The following is a 27,981-nucleotide window of genomic DNA, read 5'->3' on the forward strand; positions in this document are numbered from 1 at the left end:
CTCTGGTGACAGAGCCACAGGGCCTTGGTGTCACAGAACTGAGAGGAAGCCTCAGCAGGAAGCCCAGGCTGAGGTCAGAAACGTGACTCACAGAAGAGGAATTTGACACCCACAGGCTGTAGGAGCTGGTGTGGTCCTTGGAGAATAACCACTTCTACTTTCCAGATGGGGTCCCGACGAGGGTCACACAACAGCAAGGTGGATTTGACCTGCTGCTCCCAGCTCCCTCTCCATGACCTGTCCCTCCTGCACCACTGTCCACACCAGGAAAGGAGGCACTGCCAGGCAAATCAGAGCTTCTCAAAGCCTGGGAGTGTCAATGTCATCAGCTGTGGACTCAGGAGGGGCTAAGGAGGGCACCTCAAGGCGAGAAAGATGGGGAAGGGAGGTGGTGATTAATGAATGAATGAACATAACAACAGCATTTTGATCATCTGCTCCTTCCAGGGGAGTGGAGTCACAGGGAACAATGGGACAGACATTGTCTGTCTCCTTGAGAACTTCTCTAACACCTGAGGAGGCAGAGAAACCCCAGGCCCTTCCAGCTCGTGTTGGCACAGTGTGTGATGGTGAAGGCACACGCAGGGGCTTGTAGGAACCCGATTGTCCTGTGCAGCCAGAAGGAGAGCTCCCAGGTAGAAATGGCAGAGTGGACGGGATCAGGATTCCAAGGAGGTCACAATGTGATCCCTATGAGTGGTCTTCGGGCTTCCTGACCTGCTCACAGCCCCTGCTCCAGGCACCCCTAGTGCTGACTGCACAGGCCAGGCCTGAGAGCCGGGCATTTGGAGCAAGATCACAGCACAGTGTGACTATAGGGGTAAGCCCTGACTTTGGAGTCAGGGGTCTGGCCCTTCTCCCCTCCAAGCCTCAATTTCCTCATCTGTCATCTGGAGGGATCCCAATTCTCAGCCGTCGTATGAGGGAGAATCTAATACGAGGATGGAGCTGGGCATTTTCTGCAGATGCACGTGTGGCCACCCTGCAGGTCAAGGGTCTGGCCCTGCCCATTCCTCAGTGGTCAGTTTGAGTCCCACCCTCAGCAAGAAGCACCGCTCTGGGGTTTCCTCATTTAAGGCCTCCAGTGAGGTCGTCAGAGGCATGGGCTTTGCAGCCAGATGGCCCTGGGCTCGAGTCTGTCTCTCTATTGCTTGCTGTGCTGCCTTGGGAAGGGGTTTACCAACTCTGTGCGTAGTCGGGTGCCTATGCACATGGGGTGTTATGGGCTGAATTGTGTCGCCCTGGAGTTTCATATGTTGAAGACCTCACCCCCAGTACCTCTGAAGGTGACTGTCCTTGGAGATAGGGCCTTTAAGGAGGTAATTAAGTTGAGTGACGTCGTTATAGTGGGCCCTAATCCAATAGGACTGGTGTCTTTATAAGAGGAGATTAGGACACAGAGGGAAGACCAAGTGAAGACACAGAGAGAAGGAGAACATCTGCAAGCCAAGGAAAGAGGCCTCAGAAGGACCCAGCCCTGCCAACACCTTGAGGTCAGATTTCCAGCCTCCAGAACTGTGAGAAAATGAATTTCTGCTATTTATGCCACCTCGTCAGTGGTATTTTGTTAGAGCAGCTGGAGCAAAGGAATGCATGGGGTCACCAAGAAGACCCAATGTGTTTGTGCAAGTAAAGTGCTCCGTGCAGCCAGGTCTGGCCCACAATGGACACAGTCCACACATTGGCAACTGTCCATCTGCAGGATGGGGCCGCTCTGAGGATGGGAGGAGAAGAGGGAAGGGAAAGGTTTGGTAACCAGAGAAAACCTCTGCTGCTCCTCAGGGCACCAGCTCTGAACTCTGCGGGCCCTTACTTCACCCTGCCCACACTTCCCCTCCTCTACCCAGGACAGGACAGGCTCCCAGGGCCTCCGGTGGGACAGGCCCCTCTGCTGGCTGAACCTGTCACTGCTCCTGCCTCCTGGGCACCTACTCCCATCTGTTGAGCAGAGTGTCCTGGGGGGCAGGGCTGGGGTTAGCCTGACCCTGGAGGAGCACCAGCAGGGCCAGGAGTGGGGAGCAGAGACACACTCACAGCCTGGCATGGTCAGGGCTGACCCAGCAGGGAGTACGGGGCTGTGAGAGCCCGAGGAGGGAGTGAAGATGTGCCTGGATGATAGGACAGGTGCGCTGGGAGCTGGAAGGTCTGGGAGGTAAGTTCATCCTCCAGAGAGCAGGCCCAGAGCCAAGGACGCAGGTGTGAGCAGACAGGGAGCCCCTGCAGCTCCACCTGCAGCCCCCGGCCAGTGCCTTTGCCTCAGTCAGCTCTTCAGCCTCTCAGTTCCAGGGTCCAAGGAAATCTGAGTCTGAACTCCTCCAACACATCTCCCCCTCCTCATCTTTCTCCTCCTTCTCTTCTAGGGAAGAGTGTGGTAACTGAGCCACCTAATGATCTCTGCAGCTAACATTGCTCCTAATGTCACATGCAGGGACCCTGGTTCCTCCTGCCCATGTCCCTTCATCCACATACAGGTTTCCAGGAAGATGTCTCAGGAGCTTCCTCAGGGAGTCTAGGCTCTGAGCCAGAGCTGGAGTACCCAAAGGGATGGAACAAGCCCAGGAGTGTGGGAAAGACTTTACAGACACCTCTGAGGGCTCCCAGTATGTCCCATGAACTCTACTCACACCCTCATGGGATCCTGACAGCAGGACCAAGGGGGAGCTCCAGGGACAGAAGCCACTTAGCCCCTGGGCCCCCCACACTGGCTGTGACCCCAGAGCCCACTCCTCTTTGCCCTCTGCTTCTTTGCTCCTCACTCCTCTCAGGTGAGTCCACTTCCCTTCTCACCTGTCCCACCTTCATGTCTCAGTCTTTCCAAAGGCCGGAAGACAGTCCCACCTGCGCTGTCCGTTCCCTGGTGGTTAATCTGCGAGTGGACACAACTGTTGCTCCAGCCACAGGCCAACAGCCAGGGTGGTGCAGCTGCGGGGTCAGCCGGACCATGGGCAGCAGAGACAGGTAGATGGTGACACCAGTGGGCAGGGGAGGTGGTTTCTGAGAATGAAAAGATTCCCAAATGTCAGAAAGTGGTCCAGAGTCACAGGACATCCCCGATATTTCTCTCCTGCTGGGACGTTGGGTCTAGCTGGCCTGAGAACCAGGGCCCTAGTCTCCCCAGGGAGCCAATGGCTGATGCTTCATTTGTGTGTCTGTGGTGTGAGTCTGTCTGTGATTTTTTCTATCTGTGGTAAATGAACTGAACTGAACTGAAATGCGTGGCATAAATAACAGAAATTCATTTTCTCACAGTTTGGCAGGCTGAAAATCTAATGTCAAGGTGTTGGCAGGGCTGGTGACTGAACTCTTCCTCACTCCCTCCTTGGGCTCCCACAGCCCCGTCCTCCCTGCTGGGTCAGGCCTGACCACGCCAGGCTGTGAATGTGTCTCTGCTCCCCACTCACGGCCCCGGCTGGTGTGAGTGTCTGTATTTGCATGTGTGTTTGTGTCTGTAGTCTCAATGTGTGTGTCTTCGGTGTGTTTGTATATTTGTGTGTGTCTGTGTTTGTGGTTTCCGTGTTTGTGTCTGAGGTCTGCGTGTCTGTGTGTGCATTTGAATTCTCTATGTGTCGGTGTGTGTGTCTATATGTATGTCTGAGGTCTTTGTGTGTGCCTGTCTGAGTTGTGTGTGTGTGTGTTTGTAAGTGCCTATTGTGTGTGTGCATATGTGTGCATACTCAAATGTCAGTTTCTCAATGGTAACGTCCATGGACAACACACTGAAGAGTATAGACCGTCCCATATTCTGCATATATCTTTCCTGTTTTGTTTTTGTGTAAACTCCTTATCACCAGTGGATATAATAAATACATAATCTATTTAATTATTCTTTGCCTGCCTCTCCTGCCATTAAAACTAAACTTCACAAAGGATCTTGTATCTCTTCCATTTACTGCTGAATCCTCTCTGCCCAGAAAAATGCTTGGCATATATTAGGTGATCAATACATGTTACTTTAAGCATTGTAAGGAAATTCAGAACAAGGAAAATGAGATGACTGGCTGTCTGCAATGGAAAACTATGCATTCTTTAGACTACATCCTTCTAGAGCTATCTAGTTGTACCATTTCACTGCCTCGGAACTATTTTACAATGCTTTAATTTGTAGATAATTAATAGCAATGCAAATAGTTCATGTCCACAAACATGCACATTCTGCCCACTGGGGGGTCACTTGAATCCCCCCACCAAGCCAGTTTCACATGCATTCCCTAATTCATTTCAACATTCCTTTACTCCATATAAATTTTTGCTTCTTTCATTTCTGCCTGGTTCTCCCGTTAATGAGTTAAAGAAAAGGAGGAGTTGCTGCTCAATGGGTATAAATTTCAGTCATGCAATAGGAAAAAGTTCTAGAGGTCTGCTGTACAACATAGTGCGTATAGTTAACAATACTGTACATTTAAAATTTGGTGAAGAGGTTAGATTTCATGTTGTGTGTCTTTTTACCACAATAAAAAAATCTATAAAACGTGTTCATTTTATATCTATATGAGAGCCATGATTTTACCTTTGTTTTCTTCTAATAATTATCCTTTGATAGAATAAGTGAAGAAATTTGTGTGTGCCTCTGTGCAAGTGTTGGCTTTTTGGTTTGTGGTGTGTTCTAGGCATTAGAAACAGGTCCCTGGGCCAAATAAGATGGACCATGTAACACCCGGGCTCATCCTAAAGGATTTTCGCTATTTCCATTTGGGCAACTAGGAGCCACTGGAGGGTTAGAAACTGAAGACTGACACCATAGGGGTTTTAGAATCCACTCTGGCTTCTCTGTGGAGAACAGATTGGAGGTGGGCAGACGGCTGGGAGAAGACGAGTTTCCTTAACTCTGTATTTAAGTTCCAACTATAGAAAGGGAGTCCTTGGTGGCAGGGAAGTGTGTCTCTCACAAGCACTGTAGACTTGCTTTGCACACAGTGATGATAAATTACATAGTGGGTGATGGCTATGTGCCAAATGACAGGCTTCCCAAGTCTACATACAGGTAAATACACAAGTAGCAGAATCTTGCATAAAGTATTGCTTTAATTTTGGTAAAGACATATACATATCTTTCCTCTCCCTCCATCTACTCATTCACAAATATAGGGAATAGTTTGGGATCCCAGAAGTGAGAGATGAACAAGTTTGTTTTTTTCTGTATTGGGGCAGGGCCAATTTATCAAAGTGCTTCCCTGATGCGCAGAGGTGGGTTAGGGGTGGGGAGAGAGGTTTGGGAGACAATGATCATGGTGAATCCGTGTCTGGCCCTTCCTTTCGAGGTCCTGTATCCAGGATCTTCCCTTGTCCAAGGGGGCAAAGGAGCTCAAGTTTTTCTCATCCCTCCTTTTCAGAGACCCCTGACCCTGCCAGGAAAAACAGGAGCGAGGTCAGAGAGCTGTAGAATTCTGGCTCTGAGGGTGAGGACTGGTGAATAATGTTCTGGTGTTCGGGGGACTCAGATAAGGGGTTACCTGGGGAGGACTCGGATTGCCTGATGGAGCAGATCCTGGAGAGGTCATAGGGGAGGAGAAAGCCAGCACCAAGGGGGAACTCCTGAGTAGGGTAGGGCTGACAGAGGGGCTCATATAGGGGAATGTCGGGAGGGTGTGCAGTTTCTGTTTCCAGCTCTATCAGGACCCAGATTTCCTGCCATCTCACAACTATGGGGCTCAGGACAGCCTGAGCTAGTAACTGCAGAAAGTGTCTGGGCAGAGTTGGGGTGGGAGCCCTGGAGTGGTTGAGACCACCTAGCAAGAGACCAGAAGGCTGTAGACAGAAATGTGAGAAAACCCAGAAAGAGGAAAAACCTGTGCCAAACATAAAGTGAAAATCAGCTCAGATGGAGAAAGACAGAACGCACTCCCGCAGTTGTTCAGGCTGGGGAGGGGGAAAGCTACAAAATTAAAAGGAATGTTTATTTCTCGCAAGGTCTTCCAACAGCTGTATAATACCACAGTGACTCTCTCTTTGAGTGGCTAATGTGTTCTTATCAATGACACCCTAAGACTGGTTTTGTAGTTCCATCTAATTGCTGGGGCCACCTCTGGCTAAACAGCCCTCACGTCAGGACAGCACTCAATCCCTAGTTAACACTTGTAGGGTAACACAAATCTGAGGATGGTGGCGCAGCATGGAAGGTCCTGGATACACCTGACCAGCATCATTGACCTAGGATGTTACCAGATCCTTCCCCAGGGTCCTCTCACTCTGCATTGGTGGCTGGTAAATGGTTGGCCACCCAGAGGTTTCCGTCCACCAGGAGGCACTGTGACCCCTGGGGAGACCCAGGCAGGGGAGCAGGTGCTGAAACAGTGTTAGGTTTGGAGCTCAGGCAACTCTCAGCTCTGCAGAATGGTCCGAGCTGAGGCTTAAGGCCCCAGTTTGGGGCCAGGAGGGCAAAGAGGTGGGGATGGATGGAGCCAGGGGAGGAGCAGACAATCAGGAGTGGGTGGTGCTGGTCTCCTCTCCTCCTTTTCCCACCTCTCCTGTTCACTCTCGGGCATTGTCCCTCCTGTGGACAATGTCTGTCTGCCCCATCTGGCTGAGCTATGGGTACAAGGGAATGTTATTGCTGAGGTTTTCTGTTTACTGGCCTCTGTATGGCTTCTTTAAATAATTTGTTTCATGCCAAGCTAAAAAAGAAAAAAACCTCTGTGAATGCGAGGAGACTAGTCTTCATATTTGACAAAGGAGAAAAGGGAGTGTCAGGGTCAGGCATATCAGACTCTATGGCTGGATCTCTTTCTCCCATTCTGTCCACCTGCCCCAGTGCCTCGGGGCAGGAGGGGATAGTGTCAGGCCTGATGTGGAACATAAGCGCTTCCTGGACACTTATTTCTGGCTCCAATGGATCCTCTTGCCAGTGGTGTTGGACTTGCATGATATTGTCAGAGGGACTCTCCTTCCATCCAGGAGAGGAATGAGCCTTCCTTGCTACCTTCTAATTTTTGGTCAGGATTTGGGAAATGGTGAATCTGAGTGTCCTTCCTCTGTAGGGTGGGGTACTGGGACACCCTGTCTCTGTATTTTTCCTCTAGTCTTGGGGTCCTAAAGCAGCTTTTCTTGTTCTTACCAACTTCCTGAATTCTCCTTTGGTTGTCTTCTGCACCATTTACAGGGTTTATAGGTATGACTAGAGGGGAGAAGGAGGGAAAAATGGGCCAATGCCATTTTGTCTGGATTCTAAGTCTAATTATCAACTTTTAAGGTGTTCAACAGACAGGTTGACCCATGTGACCCACCCTGACTTCATCATAAACAGAAGTCTGACTCACTCTCCCTCTGGATATAGGGCAGATAAGGAGTGTGAGGTATCAGGCATGTTTTACAGCACACCACAATCTCCCATTTGTTTATTTCGCCATCCTTTTGTGAACCTATGGCATAATGCTTTATCCCTGTCATGGTATGGGTCCTGTTGGTGAATTTGGGGCTATTTTTGTTTGAACTGATTTTTGTTAAAATTAAAATATTAGGTTTTCATGAGGAAGATTAAAAAGTCCTGCTTCACTCCAACTTCTCAACCCAGATATATATTTTCCAGCTCATTCTGAAGGGTAAGAAAGTGTTAGCCGGATGATGACATGGTGACAGACCTTCCAGGAGGAGGGACGTGGATGCACAGAGACAGTGAAGAGTGCATCCGCAGGTGGGTACTTAGAGAATGACCTGAGGAACTGATGCCTTAGGATATGGTGATGGAGAAGTAGACAGGGTGAGAAGAACAATCTAGAATAGATGTCATAAAACCACATCCCATGGGATGCCTCCTTTTCTAAATAAATTTTTGTTGGAACCCAGCCACGTTAATTCCTTTTTAGATTGTCTATGGCTGCTTTTGTGCTAGAAACATGGAGTTTAATAGTTGCAACAGAGACCATACAGCTTACAAAGCCAAAAATATTTACTGTCTGGCCCTTCTAAAAAGAAGTTTCCTGACCCCTCACTTAGAATGTCAAGTTGAGAATCGTGTAAATTATTCTTTTGAGGTGAGGAAATAGAGAAGTATTGACTATGGTCAGCTCTGAGTTTTAGGAAATTTACTGAATGTTAATACTTGATTTTTCCTAAAGCAGGACTATTAGGAAATAGGCAGAAGAGAAAGGGAAGATTCAGGAATGGAAATAGATATGCTGGAGGCCAAGTCAGGGCAGGGATCCTGGCAAGGCTTTGAGTAGAGAGTGAACTGACATGTTGCTGATGTGGTGTCTGGGACAGAGCACACCCAGCCTCAGGGTTAAATGTCACTAAGCCCTTTCGGCTCAAGAGAGAAGGAACCAGGATGCATCAAACTATCATATGTACCGGGACTTTTGCTGGATGTTTTCCACATGTACTTTTATTTAATCCTCACAGCAACCCTGTGAGGTAGGGCTTCTTACCCCCATTTCACAAACCAGGAAACTGAGACAAGGAAAGGTAAAGTGGATTGCCTGATGTCATACTCGTAATAAATAAAGAGCATGGATTTGATCCCAGGTATGTCTGATTGCCAAGCCTAAATAGTTCCAGTATAGTAGGAAACTCACATGCAATAGTTCATATACCCATTGCCTATGGGGATATTAAGTGTCCAAGAATCAGCCTTTTTGTCCCCCTTCCTGTAGAGGACGTGGGCGCTCCAGCTGCTACTGACGATCCCCTTGTTACCTCACTGTGTCCTGTAGGTGCCTTCCTGTAGATCCACCCTGTTAAAGCTGAGGGAGACACAATGCAGCTCCTGCTCCATCCCCAAGGTAGAGGTGGTCCCTGCAGAGCTTGTGGGGTCAGTGGGGCTGTCTAACTTGGACCCCTACTGGTGACCGGGTGGAGAGCAAAGGGGTTCAGAGCAGAGCTGTGGAAGAGTAGGGCAGGGAGAAGGCAGAGAGGGTCCATGAAGTGAATTTGATTCTGATGGAACTTTTATTCATTCTTCCATTCTATTATCAAACGTTTCTTAAGGTCCCATTAATTCAGTTACCCAACAAATACAGCACTTATCGGTTGCTTTCCAAATCCACTGACCGCTCACACAGAACTAGGTTGAAAGTACTATTATTACTATTAATTTTCAGAGAAAGAAACTAAGTCTCAGACAGGTTAGGTACTTCCCAAGGTCAGACAGCTGCAGATCATGGTCTCTCTGAGGTTTCCTGCGTGTTGCGCACTGGATAGGCAGGAAGGTATTTATGAAAATCTACTTCTCCTCTTGTCTGTCTCCCCTTTACTCTCAAACAACGATCACACTCACAACTCTTCTGACACCAGACGTGTGACGTTTATTTTTCTCCACAAGAAGCAATTCTCTGTGACACCAGCTGTGTGTCCTACAATTGAACTTAATTCTGGCACTATCTACTTGGAGAGAACATCATATCTCACAGGTTGTGGCTCAGTCCCACAAGATTCCCCTCCATGCAGATGCCAATCTCAAGTCCAGGTTGTCACCTATGCTTCTGACAAAGTGGCTACGAATCAGAGGTCACCACAGCCCCTTGCTTGGGTTCAATTAATTTGCTAAAGTTGCCCAGAGAATTCAGGAAAGCAGTTTATTTATTGTGTACCAGCTTATTATAAAAGGATATAAAAAGGATACAGATGAACCTCAGATGGAAGAGACGCATAGGGCAATGTGAGTGGGAGAGGGCATGGATCTTCCATGCTATCTCCAGGAGCGTCACCCTCTCAGCACCTCCATGTGTTCACTAACTTGGAAGCTCCCGAACTCCATACTTTTTGGATTTTTATGGAGGCTTCCTCATGTAGGCATGGTCAATTATTAACTGCATTCCCAGCCCCTCTCCAGTCTCTGGAGAATGGAGTCATGGATGAAAATCCCTCATCCAGGAGCCCACCAAGAGATACTGCATTTAAACAAAAGACAGTGTTCTCACCAGGAATTTACAAGGCATTTAGGAGGGCGACCATTTTCCACTGCAGACTCATTTCTCAGCTCTACGTTTACTGCAACATTTCTCAAAACAGTCTTTCCACTTCCTCTCCTCCCATTCTCTCTTCAACTGACTCCAGTCAGAATATTAGCCTCTACCAGGCTACTAGATCTGCTTTTGTAAAGATCAGCTGTGATATCACTTAGATAAATTTAAATTGTCATTTCCTAGACCCTATCCTGCTGGACTTATTAGCATTTGGAACAAATGAGCACTCTCTCCTATTTGAAGCTCCATCTCCCCTTGGCCACCAGGACACAACCCTACTCTCTATCCATTTATCCTTCCTTAGTGGTCTTCTTGCTGTTTCAACCTTATCTCCCTGACTCTAAATGCTGGAGGGTCCCAGGGCTCTGTCCATGGGCCCCTTCTCTTCTTTGTGGTTTCATCCACTATCGGGCCTTGATGTGGAGGACTCCCAAACCTCTGTCTCCCACATCGGGCCCTCTCCTAAGCTCCTGACTCTTGCTATCAACTTGTCATCTTCACTTGGACATCTCAGAGTTACCTCAAACTTATAGTAACCAAAATCAAGTTTGGGCCCCTCTTGAAAATATACTGCTGCAGAGCTGACAATTTCAGGAATTGCCAGTTCAGTTCTTTAAGTTGCTCAAGGCTACCACACTGGAGTCACTGGAGACAATTTATGGACATATATGACCTCTATGGCGGTCTATGGACCTCCATGGAGTTGTCTTTGACATATATGCATGTCTATGACATCTACGAACATTTATGGACGTCTATGACATCTATGCAGTCATCTTGGACATCTATGGACATCTGTGATATCTACGTACTGCTATAACATCTATAAATATCTATGACATCTATAATGTCTATGGACATATATGGAGTCATCTTTGACATCTATGACACATACGAGCTAGAGGCAGTGAGCTCTCTTGGGTCATATACCACAAGTACTTTATCACTCCATTAACAAACCCTGTTGGCTCCACCTTCTAAATGTATCCAGAACCCAGCTTCTTCTCTTCAGATTTATCATTGTCACCCTGGACTGAGTCTGTCTTATGGACTCAATTTTGTCTCCTCGAATTCATGTGTTGAAGCTCTAACCCCTAATGTGACTGTATTTGGAGATGCCTTTAAAGAGGTAATTAAGTTTCACTGAGATCATCAGAGTAGGGCCCAAAATGACTTATGTTCTTAAAAGAAGTAGAAACACTAGGGGTGCATGTGCACAAAGAAAAGGCCATTTGTGGACATAGTGAGAAAGCGGTCATCCGTAAGCCAAGGAGAGGGTTTTCAGGAGAAACCAACCAAGCTGGCACCTTGATCTTGGAGTTCTAGACTTCAGAACTGTGAAAAAATAAATTTCTGTAGTTTAAGCAACCCAGTCTATGGTATCTTGTTAAGGTAGCCCCAGCAAACTAATACAGTCTGCATCATCTCTTGCCTACACTATTTGAATGTCTTCCTTATCTACTCTTCTCTCTTCTACCCTATCTTGCTACGGGATTTCTCAACACAGCATCCAGACTGATCTCATTAAAATGAGTGTGTCAGTTCATATCTGTGAAATAATAGAATATGTATATCTATATTAATATATCTATGTCAATATCAATATCTATACAAATATCTATTGATATAGACATTGATATAGACATAGATATATATCTACCCCCAATTCCTGTTTGAATGTTTGGTCTTTGACCCTGGTTCCTGACACAGAACTCCTAAATCCCTTGGAATTTCCTGGGTGATAAGAATGTCTTTTATTCTGACAAGGCAACTCTGGATGTCTCCTGGATGGGGATTAGAAAGACCAGAAAGACCAAGCCATGATTAGATGCTTGGGAATTTAAGTCCCATCATCTATCCTCCAAAAAGGAGAAAGAGGCTGGAAATGGAGTGATTTTACTTCATCATGTTTACATGATGAAGCGTCAATGAGAATCCCAAAAGTATTAATTTCAGGGAACTTCTGGGTTGGTGAAAACGTGGAAGTGCTTGGAGAATGGTGCTCTGGAGAAGGCACAGAAGCTCTTTACCCCTTCCCATATACCTTGCCCTATGCATCTCTTCATCTGGATGTTCATGTGTATCCTTTATCATATCCTTTTATAACAAGGTGGTACACAGTAAGTAAATTGTTTTCCTCAATTCTGTGAGCCACTCTAGCAAACTAATTGAACCCAAGCAATTAACTGAACCATCTTGGGAGGAACCTTCAATTTATAGCCACTTGCTCAGAAGCACAGAGGACAACCTGGACTTGAGACTGGTGTCTGATGTGGGGAGTGGGGGCAGTCTTGTGGGACTGAGCCCTTAACCTGTGGAATCTGATGCTATCTCCAAGTAGCTGGTGTCAGAATTGACTTAAATTGTAGGACACCCAGCTTGCATCAAAGAGAATTTCTTGGTGTGGGGAACTCCCCTGGACATCTGGTTTTAGAAGCGAAGTGTTCCCTGTGAGTAAAGGAGGCCCACACAGAAGTTGTCACTCTTCTCAAAATACATAAGTAATGATGCTGAACTGCAGGATCCCGGATACTTGCAGCCTCCATGCCTCTCCATCCTCATTCCCTCCTCACCATTAACCCCTCCCCACCCCAACAGAGTTCTGCTTTAGCAACACTGTCTTGCTTGCTATTTCTCCAACGTATCAGGGATGCCCCAACCTCAGAGCCCTAGCAGTTGCTGCTCCATCTGTTTAGCGACCTCAGTGATGCTCTCTCAGGGCTCATATTCCAATACTTCACCTCTTTCAGCTGTTTTCTCAGAGACTCCAGCCCCAGGAACATCCCTCCCGATTCTCTCATTTTATTTCCCTATAGAGCACTCATTTCCTGTATATTTTCACTACTTATTTTTCCATTATTTTCATCCACCTCCCCAATAAATATAAGTTTTTGACAGTAAGGATATTTTACATTTACAACACACATATTTATAAAAATAGAGGTATTACCCAAGCCCTCAGAACAATCAACAAGCACAAGATAGCTGCTGAAAGAGTAGAGGAATGCACAGGTGATAGCTGACCACATGCTCAAAACCCTCACAGCAGTGTCCGCACTAGTCAGGGTGAAATAAATAAATGAGAGTCAGAGATAAAAGGATGAGCAGGAGTAGAGCAGGTTGATATAGGCACGTGAGGAAGAGGGGACAGTAGAGCAATGATTCTGAGGTGCAAAAAGCTTACTCTGCTTGAGGTGAGCCAGCAGGCCAGTGTGGGAGGAGCGAAGCACTGAAGGTGACTCTGATTTTCCTTCCCCACATGCCAGACCAAGTTGTATGACAGCTCCTCTTTCGGCATGTGGAGAAGCAGTGCCTCTCTTTATGGAGGGAATGCCAATGTGCTGGGGAGGAGAGATGGGAGGGCTTCAGCAGGAGAAGGACTAAGAGGGGAGCTCAGCTCAAAGGGAGTGGTTTATTAAGATGAAGTCAGAAGAGGCACAGACAAGCTTTGCAGCATATGGGTGCAGGAAGAGGTGATGGAGGACTGTGGTAGGATAAGAGTAAATATGTTGTTGGTTGTCAGGGACAAGAGTGCCATCGGTGAGATAGAGCCCAGCAGGAGAAGAATGTTTGGAGGTGTACTAACCATGTGTTCCTGATTTCCTGACATCTGGGGCCTTCTGAACTTGGAACTGCCCTTGCCAGGGTGAGCCAATTCCTAGAGATAGTAAAGGACTTGCCTGCAAGGCCTGCCTTTGATATTGCAAACCAACCAGCCCATACTCCAACCACTTCATTTATCAGCCTCTGACGCTCTGGGCTATCCTCCTGCCCTAATAACCTAGAACCAGGTACCAGACAACTGGAGACAGCCCCTACACCCCAGAGCCTGCCAAAATGATTCAGACTAGCCAGTCTTAAACCTACTTGCCCTGCCTCACTTTGCCGTTCTCATGGAAGCAAAAATGAAGGCTCCTGTCCACATTTCCTTGTGGCTCTCTCTGCCTCTTTACCAGCCCTGGTGCTTCCTCGCCCGGCCCTGGGTGGTGTGGCATTTCCCCTCTTCTTGGGAACTGTGAGTAACAACTGTCTCCTAATCTGTTAGCCTCACATGCCTGTATATAGTCGTGCATAGCTTAACAACAGGAACATATTCTGAGAAATGCGTCTTTAGGTGATTTCATCATTGTGTGAACATCACAGAGTGCACTTACACAAATCTGGATGGTATAACCTACTACACACCTAGGCTATGTGGTACTCATTGTATATGAAGTTTGTCGTGGACCAAAGCATTGTTATGAAGCTATGATTATAATAATAAAACCTACATTTTCAAACAAGTAGGAAGGTGACAAGCTTATTTCTGGACATGCTTAATGGAGCATAACTGAGGGCCACCCCAGGGAGACGCGGGGGGCAGACTGCATGCCAGGATGCCCACATCAATGCCCAGGGAAGCTGGTTATCCACGCCCACTGCTGTCCTGGCTGCTTTCTTCCTGTGGGTCTTCACTCTGATGGGAGACACCAGGGTCTTTGACAGAGGTCACTCTTTTGAGGCTGGAGTGAGTGACTAAGGCAGGTCGAGGGTGGGGTGAACCCAAGACCCTTCATCACAAGACTTTGTAACAAGATCTCCTCCCCTGCTCCTGGACATCAGGGACCAGAGCTGGGAACACACTCATGCCTGGCTCCGAGGCTACCAGCTGGATTCTCACCATCACCGTGCCCCTACCCTTGCTCTGAGCCCTCACAACCCTCCAGGTCTCTCTTCTCCACCTCTTGGCCCACCTCCAACCAAGCTCACATGAAGAAGATGAGGCAGATGCAAAGAGTGAGCAGTGTGGTGACACCAGCTCCCCCGATAGCACCCTGAATCACAACTGGCCTGGTCCCTGGTTCCCCTGTAGACAAGAAAGACTTTGGGTGAACTCCAATCTAGATGAACTGACTTGTGTCTTCTCCACTCCAGAGTGTAGAGAGGGGCACCCCTCCCCTCCCATCCAGGGTTTAGCTTCTGGGTTCTCCTACCCATCATAGAACCTAAGCCTTCTCCAAAAGGATATGGTTCACATGATACCCCGTATCCAGCCCCACAATACTCTCCAACAAACTCCCTCTCTTCCAGGACTCAGGTTCTTCTCCACCTAGCGTGTCTCTGCAACAGCCCACAGACCTGGCCACAGCCGGAACGTGAGGCTCTGGGCTCTGCGGACATTCCAGAGAGAGAAACACACACACGCAGAGGCCTATGGGATGCTGAACGGCTTTGTCTCAGCTTCCTTCCAGGGATGGTGTCCGAATCTCCTCTCTTGTCCTCCACGGGTCCCATCCCCCAAGGTCAAAGGTGATCTTTTGTATCTCCAGGAGGGAGTGGAACCTGGGAATTCTCAGACCTTCAGGACAGACCCAGACAGCTCTGCTGGCTCTGCCTGGCCATGCCTTCTGGGGACCCAACACCAAGGGTGAGGGATGTGTCTCTGGGCATCACCTGTCAACAGTTGGATGGGCACTGCGGAGAAAGCCCCAACGGGACTCAATGTCCAGTGAGGGGCCCAGATGCCATTACCCATGGCAATAGAGCAGTGTGGGGAGCTGACATCTAGAGACAGGTCAGGACGAGGGCCAGTGATTGACAGTGAGAAAAGGGCCCAAAGAGATTTTCAGGGCATTGAAACCACTCTATGTAATACTATAATGATGGATACATGTCCTTATGGATTTGTCCATACCCATAGAATGTACAACACCAAGAGTGAACCCTACTGTCAGCTTCAGACTTTGCATAGTAATGACGTGACAATGTAGGTTTATGGGTTGTAACATATGTCCCCTCTGGTGGGGGATGTTGATAGTGGGGAAGCTGTGTATGTGTGGGAACTTCAGCGGGTATAGGGGAAATCTCTCTAACTTCCCCTCAATTTTGCTGTGAACATAAAATGCTCTAAAAAATAACATCTGCTAAAAAGATCCCCTGAGGCCTTCAGTGACAGGAGGAAGATAAACAGCACATTTAGGAAGGACAGGGAGGAAGTTGCTGATCATCATGGCAAGACATGAGTTGCAGGATATTGTAGGAAGAGGCCTGAATGGGGCTTGTCATGGCTTACTGTAGCCCCCCACCCTAGCCCCACCGTCTAGGCTCGGAAAGTCCAGGTCTGATCTGACCTGGCAGAGACCCCACCCCAGTCAATACCCCTGGCTGGGGCCTCCTTCCCACCTGTGCCATCCCCTAGGGAGACATCTATTTCTGGGGTCTCTGGAGCAGCTAGGACGAGAAATGGGAGAGAAGTGGAGAGGGTGGGGAGAGGGAAATGTAAGTATTCCCTGTCCTCAGGAGCCACAGAAATGTGGGAGGGAGAGGGCTTGTGTCCTTCTAGGTCCTGTACTCAGCTAAGCTCCCAGGACGAAAGAATCAAGTGTCCCTGGCCTGGCATTAGTGCCCCTCACACCCTCAGGGACCCGAGGGTCCTGGCCCGGCATTCACAGGTGACATTGAGCGGCATGGTCTTTTCCACGGTCACACCAGCTGCAGGGAACTTCACCTAATCGGTGAGGTTAGTGCCATGGTCCTGGGGCTGTGGGGTGAGGGTGAGCATGAAGGAGAGATGGGTGCTGGGGCCCTGGGAGGTGAGGACAACTGATGTCCAGGAGAAGGTGGGAGGTGTGCCCTGCTCACAGGCCCAGGGCACAGGGCAGGGCAGGTTCCGGGAGCAGCCAGACTCCAGGGTCCCCGGGATGAGGATGTCTGGTGTGTGTGTCAGGGCTGGTGAGAAGAGAGGGAGACACAGGGAACAGGAGGGAGGGTCTGAGGTGCGGCCCTGAAACTAGCGTCAGGCTTTGGTCCAGCTCTTCCCTCTGAGCACCAACACACTGTACCCCTAATCCCCTCAAAGGAGGAGGGTGCCATCCCAGTCTGCCTTGGCCCCCATGTCCTTCCCCTTTGGCATCTCCTGGAGCCCACCCATTACTCATCACATGCACGGAGAGACGGTTAAATCTGTAAGTCCAATTTTCCTTCCTCTCTCTGCCTAAGAAAAGTATTTTCCATTGTCCCTCTTCCTGTCCAGGGAGCAGTTGTAGATCTGTGGGTCCCCGAGGTGGCAGAATTGGCCCTGGGTCTCCTCCTGCATTTTTCGATCTGTGTTGTTTGTGGCCACAGGAGCACCTTGGCAGATATTAACCCCCTCCCAGAACCAGCAGCAGTGAGCTGGGGCAGCGTCAATCCTTTTGTCCCGGGGATGGGAGAAGGTGCAGGGCACAGTGACTCACAGGCCCTCCTGCATGCTCATATACTCCTGCACTTCCAATCAGTATTTTTTATACTGAGCCAGGGACTCTATGGGGAAAAGATGGTCAGCCGCATCCCCCGCCCCACCCACTTCCTCTCCCCTTTGGCCCCCTTTCCTGCCCACAGCAGGGGCAACAGCAGTGGCAAAATCTCAGAGATGGAGGCTTCTGGGCATCTGTCCTGTGTCTGAAAAGAGAGGAGGAAGAGGAGTAAGAAGGGAGGCCACAGGGAGACCCGTGGGAAGCTGGGGAGGAGCTCTTGACTTCAGCCTTTCACAGAGGCTGGAGTATTTTTCCCCTCTGCACAGAAAGGGTGCACATCCCACAACCAAAAGCTCATGAGACCCACCCAGAGGGGAGCAGAGGAGCAGACGCTGTGTCCTGCCCCCATCTCGGGGCTTCCCTGCAGCAGGGGAGACTGGACCAGGACCTCTGAGGACATCTGAGGTGTAGGACATGGTGAGTCTCTATGGGCCTCCCATCTGAGGTGCATTTCTGGGCCCTGTTGTCTACACCAGGGAGCTGGCCAGCTCCTGCTGGACCATGGAAGGTCACAGCCTCATCAAGAGCCCGGGTGGTCGGTCTTGCCAGGAGTAAGATTCCTTACGGTCTGTGTGAGTGTCCGGGGGAGGGGAAAAGAAGGCAGTCCTAGGTAAAGCAAAGGTAGCAGCCGATCATTCATTCATTCATTCCTCAAACACTTACTGAACATTTCCGTGTTGGGCAGGCTGGAGACAAGAAGCGAGATAACCAACCTGGTCTGTGTCTGTGAGATGGTCCCCACCCAGTATAGTCACTTCCTCCCCAAACACTCAGTACTGATGGGCTTTAGAGGTGCAGTCACTGGTGAGTTTCCTCTGTGTCCTGGTAACATATTGGGTATTTCTAACCTATGAGTATTTTTTTTTTTTTTTACTTCTTGTATGCTGATTAGTGAAGATAAAATGGCACCTAAAAATAAAAAACATACAATACATTCATGTAAAACAAATGGGGAACACATGTTTTAGGAGCCAGTGTGGATGAAACTTTTTTTCCCTGAATGCTAGTGTTTGGTGATGTGTGGCCTGAGACTAATTTTTTTAGATCTTCATATTACAGATTAGCATTTCCTGTCATGTAAATCATTTTTTCTCTCACAGTTACATGTGGCTTAAAAGGCATGATATTTCTAGGAAACATGAGTGAAATGTGCAGCTACAATTAAAATTTTAGGTTCAGCTCACGTGTTGTTACATCTCACTCTGTGTCGTGTGCGTCTGAGAAATCCTTGACACCTGTGACATAATAGCATTTGCTGCCGTTGGTTTGTAAAATGGTTCAACTACAGTAGTATTTAGGTAATTGTTCCTTCAACCTTCCTAACCAAGAGTGATTTCACACCCTCATTTGTTATATAAGGAATTGAATCTCCAATAAGTACAAAAACGCTACTTCTAAGTTATTTAAAAAGTGAGGATGCGGCACCTAATGGAAACCCCAATACAATTGGTTTCACAATGAAGAAAGTTATACCATGTTCGTGCACTGGAAGGTTCTGTGAGTTCTTGTTTTTTTTTTTTTTGTGAACACTGTAATTTACATAAAATAAAATATACCCACTTAAAATGTACATATCTATGGATTTTGACAAACATATGCAGCCTAGTTATGACCTCCACAATCAAGAGATAGAATGTTTCCATGACCCCAAAAGGGTAACCCACACCTATTTGCAGCTCATCACTCCCATCTCCACCACAAGTAACGATTGATACACTCTCAAGCTCTGTGAATTCATTTTGTCTATTGGAGAATTTCCTAGGAATGTACTCACTTGTGTCTATATTCTCACACTCAGCATACTATTTTTGAAATGGATAATGTTGCACATGTCTATAGTCCATAATGTCTGATGACTAAGTAGCATTCCATTATGTGGGTATACTGTAGTCTTTTATGTGTTCACCTATTGACAGACCTTTGAGATTTTTGAGTTTTTGCCAATAAATATTAAGGTGTAAGTCTTTTTATGGACATATTTTCATCCTCATGAGTACATAAATGAGTGGAATTGTTAGATCAAAGAGTAACCACATGTTTAACTTTAGTAGAAATTGCCAAATTGTTGTCCAGAATGCTTTTAACCTTTAGACTCCCGTCTGTCAAGTGCCAGAATTCAAGTGCTTCATACCTTCATTAACACTTCGTATTGTCAGTCTTTTAAATTTTAACAATTCTAGTGGGAGTGTAGTGTTATCTCATGGTGATTTTAATTTTAATTTATTTTAAATTTAGATACAATGAGAATCACTTTTTATCACATAGAATTCTGTGAGGTTTTACCGATGTATATCATATGTAACCACAACCATAGTCAAGAGACTGAACAGTACCATTACCCAAGACATTCCCTCCTGCTGTCCCTGGGGAAACAAATCCTCCCTCCACCTAAGAACCCAGAAAAAATGCTGGTCTGTCTTCCATCCCTCTTCTTCTGCTGTTTACAGATGTCAGAGGACTGGAATCAGATGAAATATAGTCTTCAAAGTCCAACTTCATTCACCCGGCATAATGCATTTGAGGTTTCTCCACGTTATTGGGTGTATGTATCAATAACTTGTTCATTTTAAGTGCTGGCTGGTACTCCATCGTTTCAATGTAGCCCATTTTGTATACACTTACTAGCTGAAGAACATTTGGGCTGTTTCCAAGTTTGGAGTGACTGCAAATAAAGTTGCTATAAGTATTCACATGTGGGCATTTGTAGGAACATATGTTTGTATTTCCCTTGTGTAAATAAATACCTAGGAGTTGGATTGCTTGGTCCTGTGGAAAGTGTAGGTTTATTTATTTATTTCGTATTGGCAGCCCGAGCAGATTAAGGCACACTTTATGTGCCTCAGTTAGTATTTTAAACACTAACACTAAAATGATCCAAGGAGGGTGGAGAAACAGGTGGAGTTCCTCCTTAGGATCTTAGGAGATCCTAAGAAGAATGAGGGGAGGATTTGGGACGAGGATGTGTCCCTGGCATTTGGTGACAGTATACCCATTGGACATGGAAGAGGCCATGAAAACCCCCTGAGGCAACTTTTAAGCTAATGATGGAGTGGGAGACTTGCCACCTCTGCTGTCCCCAGACCTGGCCTGAGCCTTTCTCCTATCTGAGTTCTGAACCGCAACTCTGCTCTGAAGGGCGGAGACAGACCCCTCTTCCAGTACACCCCCGGGAGAGGAGAGATTGGGCCCTACCTGTGCCTTCTTTCCAGACCACACTGATGGTCAGGTTCTGGGGCACATCTGGACAAACAGACATAACTATTCCCTTTTCAGTGGCAGGAAGGTGGGTGTTGGCTCTTTTCCCCCAGAACGTTAGAAATAGGATGGCGGTGGAGTCGAGTGTCTTCTTTCCTCCCTCCCCAGAGCCAGCTTGCAGGACCCAGCACCCAGTACCCCAGGCCCTGCCCCCCCCAACACCCACTGCCCTCATGCACCTGGCCGTCCTGACCTGGCACTCACAAGACACATTGAGCTGGATGGTCCTCTCTGTGCTCACACCAGCTCTGGGGAAGGTCACTCGACAGGTGAGGTTGGTGCCGTGGTCCTGGGGCCCTGGGGTGAGGGTGATCACTGAGGAGTGGGGAGTCTTGGGGCCCAGAGAGGTGAGGTCATCCCCGATCCAGGAGAAGGTGGGGGGCGTCCCCCTCTCACAGGTCCATGGCACTGCACAGGTAATGTTCTTGTGCTGGCCAGATTCTAGGGTCCCCTGGATGTGGATGTCAGGTGTCTGTGTCAGAGCTGAGGAGGTGAGAGACAGAGACACAGGCCTGGAGGGGGGACCCCAACTGTGACCTTAAGAGCAAACTTTGCCTCAGGCCAGCCAACCCCTCCTCAGCCAACCTTAGCTTCCTGTCCACTGGGGTACCCCTGAATCCCTCCCAGGATGAGAAAAAACTTTTCCCTCCAGGCCCTGCCCTGGGGGCCCTCAGACTCCATCCATGTGTCGTCTCCTTGACACCATTCTTTACCTGTCACAAGCACAGAGAGTAGATTCTCTTCGTAATTATATCTCACAAAGGCTCCTCTCTCTACCTTAAAGAAGTATGTCCCCGTGTCCCTCCTCCTGGCGTCTCTGATGTACAGGGAGCAGTTGTAGCTCCGGGGGTCCCAAAGGAGGTGGAATCGGCCCTGGGTCTCCTCCTGCACTTTACTATCTGGGTTGTTTTGTGGCCACAGGAGCATCCTGGGATGGATTTGCCCTTTTTTAGAACCAGTAGCCATAAGCTGGGTCAGAGTCAGTGTAACCAACTGGGGGGTAGGAGACACTGCACGGCACAGGGACGCACAGCCCCTCCTGCACCGTCACAGACTTCACTCTCAGCTGGAATCTCCCATCCTGAGCCAGGGACCCTGTGGGGAAACAAGAGTCAGCTGCAGCCTGTGGCCACCCCCACCACTCCCTCTCCTCTTGACCCACTCACCTGCCCACAGCAGGGGCAGCAGCAGCAGCAGCAGCAGCTGTGATGTCTCTGGGGTAAGAGCCACAGGGCCTTGGTGTCACAGGACTGAGAGGAAGCCCCAGCAGGAAGCCCAGGCTGAAGTCAGAAATGTGACCCACAGTAGGGTAACTAGACACCCACACGCTATAGGAGCTGGTGTGGTCCTTGGAGAATAACCACTTCTACTTTCCAGATGCGGTCCTGATGAGGGTTGCATAACAGCAAGGAGGATTCCATCTGCTGCTCCCAGCTCCCTCTCCATGACCTTTCCCTCCCGCACCACTGTCCACACCAGGAGAGCAGGCACTGTCTGGCCAATCACAGCTTCTAGATGCCCCAGAGGGTCAGTTCCGCCAGGTGTGGACTCAGGAGGGGCTGGTGAGGGGACATTGAGACAAGAAAGATAGGGAAGTGTCCCCCCCCCTCCAGGTGAGGGAGGTGGTGATTAATGAATGAACATGACAACGTCATCTTGAGCATCTACTCCTTTCTGGGGAGTGGAGTCACAGGGGACAATGGGACAGACTCTGTCTCTGTCCTTGAGAGCTTCTCTAACACCTGAGGAGGCAGACAAACCCAAGGCCCTTCCAGCTCCTGTTGGGCCAGTGTGTGATGGTGGAAGAACAGTCATGGGCTTGTGGGAACCCAATTGCCCTGTGCAGCCAGAAGATGAGCTCTCAGGTAGAAATGGCAGACTGGATGGGATCAGGAGTCCAAGAGGGTCACAAGGTGACCCCCCTGAGTGGTCCTGGGGCTTTCTGACCTGCTCACAGCCCCTGCTACAGGCATCCCAGGTGCTGACTGCACAGGGTAGACCTGAGAGCTGGGTATTTGGAGCAAGACGACAGCACAGTGTGATGTTGGGGGAAAGCCTTGACTTTGGAATCAGGGGCTTGGCCTTTCTCACCTCCAAGCCTCAGTTTCCTCATCTGTCATCTGGAAGGATCCCGAAGCTCAGCCCTCGTATGAGGGAGAATCTCTAATTAGAGAATCTCTAATTAGATTCTCTAATACGAGGATGGAGCTGGGCATTTTCTGCAGACGCAGGTATGGCCACCCTGCAGGTCAAGGGTCTGGCCCTGCCCATTCCTCAGTGGTCAGTTTGAGTCCCACCCTCAGCAAGAAGCACCGCTCTGGGGCTTCCTCATTTAAGGCCTCCAATGAGGTCGTCAGAGGCATGGGCTTTGCAGCCAGATGGCCCTGGGCTCGAGTCTGTCTCTCTATTGCTTGCTGTGCTGCCTTGGGAAGGGGTTTACCAACTCTGTGCGTAGTCGGGTGCCTATGCACATGGGGTGTTATGGGCTGAATTGTGTCACCCTCGAGTTTCATATGTTGAAGCTCTAACCCCTTGTACCTCTGAAGGTGACTGTCCTTGGAGGTAGGGCCCTTAAGGAGGTAATTAAGTTGAATGAAGTCATTACAGTGGGCCCTAATCCAATAGAACTGGTGTCTTAATAAGAAGAGGAAATTAGGACATAAAGGGAAGACCAAGTGAAGACATAGGGAGGAGAAGGCGACCATCTGCCTGCCAAGGAAAGAGGCCTCAGAAGGACCCAACCCTGCCAGCACCTTGATGTCAGATTTCCAGCCTCTGGAACGGTGGGAAAATGAATTTCTGTTATTTACGCCACCCCGTCAGTGGTATTCTGTTACAGCAGCCTGAGCAAAGGACTATATGGAGTCCCCAAGAAGATTCAATGTGTTTGTGCAAGTAAAGTGCACCCTGGTCTGGTCCACAACGGACACAGTCCACACATGGGCCAGTGGCCCGTCTGCAGGATGGGACCGCGCTGAGGAGGGGAGGAGAAAAGGGAAGGGAAAGGTTTGGTAACCAAGGAAACCTCTGCTGCTTCTCCGGGCACCAGCTCTGAACTCTGCAGGGCTCTTACTTCACCCCGGCCACACTTCCCAGGACAGGACTGGCTCCACGGGCCTGTGCTGGGGCTGGTCCCTCTTCTGGCTGAGCCTGTCACTGCTCCTGCACCCTGGGCACCCGTCAGCCACCTGTTGAGTCGAGCGTTCTGCGGGGCTGAGCTGAGGGAAGGCTGACCCTGGACGAGCACTAGTGGGGCCAGGAGGTGGCAGCAGATATACATTCAGGGCCTGGTGTGGTCAGGGATGACCCAGCAGAGTATGGAACTGTGGGAGCCCGAGGAGGGAGTGAGGATGTGGCTGAAGGATGGGACAGGTGCTCTGGGAGCTGGAAGGTGAGCAAAGTTGTCTAGGAGGTAAGTTCACCCTCCAGAAAGCAGGCCCAGAGCCAAGGACGCGAGTGTGAGCAGACAGGGAGCCCCTGCGGCTCCACCTGCAGCCCCCGGCCAGTGTCTTTGCCCCAGTCAGTTCTTCAGCCTCTCAGCTCCAGGGTCCAAGGAAATCTGAGTCTGAACTCCTCCAACACATCTCCTCCTCCTCCTCCTCTTCCTCCTCCTTCTCTTCTAGGGAAGGGGATGGTAACTGAGCCACCCGATGAGCTCTGCAGCTAACATTGCTCCTCGCTGTCCCATGCAGGGGACCCTGGTTCCCTCCTGGGCAGGTCTCTTCATCAACATACAGGTTTCCAGGAAGAAATCTCAGGAGCTCCCTCAGGGAGCATAAGATCTGTTCAGGAGCTGGAGTATCCCAAGGGATGTCCCATCGTGGCTGTAACTAGCCCAGGAGCATGGGAACTTTCCAGACACTTCTGTGGGGCTCCCAGCATGCCCCATGAACTCCACTCACACCCCTATGGGCTCCTCACAGCAGGACCAAGGGGGAGCTCCAGGGACAGAAGCCACTTGGCATCTGGGCCCCCCACACTGGCTGTGACCCCAGAGCCCACTCTTCTTTGCCCTCTGCTTCTTTGCTCCCCACTCCTCTCAGGTGTGTCCACTTCCCTTCTCACCTGTCCCGCCTTCATGTCTCAGTCTTTCCAAAGGCCGAGAGACTCACGTTCCCTGACCATTCCCTGGTGGTCACTCTGAATATGGACATGGCTGCTGCTCCAGACACGGGCCAGCAACCAGGGTGGTGATGCTGCACGGTCTGCTGGACTGTGGGCAACAGAGACAGGTGGATGGTGATGCCAGTGGGCAGGGGAGGTGGGTTCTGAGAATGAAAAGGTCTCCCAAATAACAGAAAGTGGCCCAGAGTCACAGGGTACCCCTGACCTTGTCTCCTGCTGGGATGTTGGGTCTAGTTGGCCTGAGAACCAGGGTCCCAGTCTTCCCAGGGAGCCAACGGCTGATGCCTCATTTGTGTGTCTGTGGTTTGAGTGTGTCCATGGCATGTGTGTCTGTGTATATGCTTGTGTGTTTGTGTCTCTAGCCTCTACGTGTGTGTCTGTGGTGTGTGTGTGTTTCTTTGGTGTATGTGTGCATGTTTTTATGTTTGTGGTTGTGGTTTCTGTGTGCATGTCTGTGGCGTCTGTGTGTCTCTGTATATTTGAAGTGTGTATCAGTTTCTATGTTTGTTTATATGTTTGTCTGTAGTTTTTCTCTGTGTGCATGTCTGAGCTGCTGTGTGTGTGTGTGTCTAAGTGCCTATTGTGTGTGTGCATGTATGTGCACACTCAAATGTCAGTTTCTCAATGATAATGTCCTTGGATAACATATTAAAGAGGATAATCCATCCCATATTCCCTATATATCTTTCCTGTTTCTTTTTTCTCCAAATCCCATATCATCAGTCAATATAATATAAAATCTACTTAATTATTCTTTCCTATCTCTCCTGTCATTAAAATGGAAGCTTCACAAAGGAGCTTGTATCCCTTCCATTTAATGCTGAATCCACTCTGCCTAGAAAAATGCTTGGCATACATTAAGTGATCGATAAATATTTGCTTCAAGAATAGTAAGGAAATTTAGAATAAGCAAGATGAGATGATTGGCTTTCTCCAATGGAAAACTATGAATTCTGTAGAGCACACCCTTCCGGAGTTATCTGATTCTAACATTTTATTGCGTTTGAACTATTTTACAATGTTATAATTTGTAGATTAACAATAGCAATGCAAATAGTTCACGTCCATAGACATGCGCATTCTGTCCACTGGGGGGCCCCTGGAATCCCCCCATGTAGACAGTTTCACTTGCATTCACAAATTTGCTTCTACATTCCTTTACTTCATATAATTTGTGCTTCTTCTATTTCTGCTTGTAGTGGGAACTTAAATACACAATTAAGGAAACTAATCTTCTCATCTGCTCTCTGCCCACCTCAAATCTATTCTCCACAAAGCCAGAGTGAATTCTAAAAGTTCTCCATTAATGAATTAGGTTCTCCATTAATGCATTAAGTAAAATGGAGAGTTGCTGTTCAATGGGTGTAAATTTCCAGTCACATAAGAGGAAAAATTCTAGAAATCTGCTCTACAACATAGTGCCTGTAGTTAACAACACTGTACATTTAATAATTGGTTAAGTGGATAGATCTCATATTGTGTATTTTTTTACCACAATAAAAAAATCTTTAACATGTGTCATTTTATATTTATACTAGAGTCATGGTTTTACATTTTTAAAAAATTATTCTTTTATAGAATAAATGAAAATAGTTTTGTGTGCCTCTATGCATGTGTTGGCTTTTTGGTTTGTGGTGTGTTCTAGGCATTAGAAACAGGTCCCCCTGGGCCAAATAAGATGGACCATGCAACACCCTGGGCTCATCTTAAAGGATTTTGGCTATTTCCGTTTGGGTAATTGGGAGCCACTGAGGGTTAGAAGTAGAAAAGAGACAGTGTTGGGTTTTTAGACTTCACTCTGGCTTCCCTGTGGAGAACAGATTGGAGGTGGGCAGATAGCAGGTGAGAAGATGAGTTTTCTTAACTGTGTATTTAAGTTCCCACTGTAGAAAGTGAGTCCTTGGAGGCAAGAACGTGTGTCTCTCACAAGCACTGTTCACTTGCTTTGCGCACAGTGATGATAAATTACATAGTGGGTGATGGATATGTGCCAAATGACAGGCTTCCCAAGTCTACATACAGGTAAATACCTACGTAGCAGAATCTTGATTGAAACATTGCTTTAATTTTGGTAAAGAAAATCACATATATATGTCTTTCCTTCCCCTGCATCTACTCACTCGCAAGCATCGGGTATAGCTTGGGAGACCAGAAGTGAGAGGTGAACATGTTTGCTTGTTTGTTTTTCTGTGTAGGGGCAAGGTCAACTCGGCAGGGTGATTCCTTCAATTGCAGAGGTGGGTTGGGGGTGGGGAGACGGGTTTGGGAGACAATGGTCATAGTACCCCGATTTCTGGCCCTTCCTTTCAGGCATCCATATCCAGGACCTTCCCCTGATCCGAGGGGCAAAGGAGCTGTAGGTTTTCTCATCCTTCCTTTTCTAGCACCAACTCTGCTAGGAAAGACAGGAATGAGGGCATAGTCCCACAGAATGCCAGCTTTGGGTGTGACCAGCAGATGAACCCTCTTCTGGTGTTTGGGGTACTCAGATGACGGGTTACCTTGGGTGCACCCTGATGTAGAAGACACTGGAGAGGCCATGGGGAGGAGGAAGACAGCCCCCCGTGTGCACTCCTGAGTAGGGTGAGGACCCACAGAGGGGCATAGGTAAGGGAGTGTTGGGAGGGCGTTAAGTTCCTCTTTCAAGCCCTATCAGTACGCAGACTTCCTGCCTCTTCACAACTCTAGGGCTCAGGACAGCCTGTGCTAGTAACTGCAGGAAGTGTCTGGACAGAGTTGGGGTGGGTGCCCTGGAGTGGCTGAGACCACCTAGCCAGACACCAGAAGACTCCATACAAAAATGTGAGAAAACCCAGAGAGAGGAAAAACCTGTCCCAGACTGAAGGAGTGAAAATCAGCTCAGATGGAGAAAGAGAGAGAGCATTCCTGCTGTTGTTCCGGTTGGGTATGGGGACAGCTACAAAATTTAAAAAAACGTTTATTTCTCTAATACTGTAGTGACCCCCTTTTTGAGTGATTAATGCTTTCTTGTCAATTAGGCCCTGAGACTGGTTTTGTTATTTCATCTAATTACTGGGGACACCCCTGGATAAACCGCCATACCTCAGGACAGCACTCAATCCCTAGTTAACTCCTGTAGGGGATGAAGAACACAAATCTGAAGATGGCAGCACACCCTGGAAGGTCCTGGGTACCCCTGACCAGCATCATTGACCTAGGCTGTCACCAGAACCTTCCCCAGGTTCCTCCCACTCCGCATTGATGGCTGGCTAATGGTTGGCCGCCCAGAGGGCTCCATCCACCAGGAGGCACTGTGACCCCTGGGGAGAACCAGGCTGGGAAAAGCTGGTGCTGTCCATGGTGCTGAAACAGGGTCCTGCCTGGAGCTCAGGTACCTCTCAGCTCTGCGAAAGAGTCTGAGCTGAGGCTTAAGGTCCCAGTTTGGGGCCAAGAGGGCAAAGACTTGGGGA

The 27,981-nt window shown here is 48.6% G+C and overlaps 2 pseudogenes; both read right to left on the reverse strand.

Annotated features, from left to right (window-relative positions):
* Positions 1–16,284: 16,284 nt before the first annotated feature.
* Positions 16,285–17,519, reverse strand: LOC147912797 (myeloid cell surface antigen CD33-like; annotated as a pseudogene).
* Positions 17,520–17,637: 118 nt separating this feature from the next.
* LOC147912798 (myeloid cell surface antigen CD33-like) lies at positions 17,638–26,719 on the reverse strand (annotated as a pseudogene).
* Positions 26,720–27,981: the final 1,262 nt, after the last annotated feature.

This window comes from Ceratotherium simum, chromosome 33 (genome assembly GCF_057802395.1).
Source record: "Ceratotherium simum simum isolate JZ-2026a chromosome 33, ASM5780239v1, whole genome shotgun sequence".
NCBI classification, from domain to species: domain Eukaryota; kingdom Metazoa; phylum Chordata; class Mammalia; order Perissodactyla; family Rhinocerotidae; genus Ceratotherium; species Ceratotherium simum.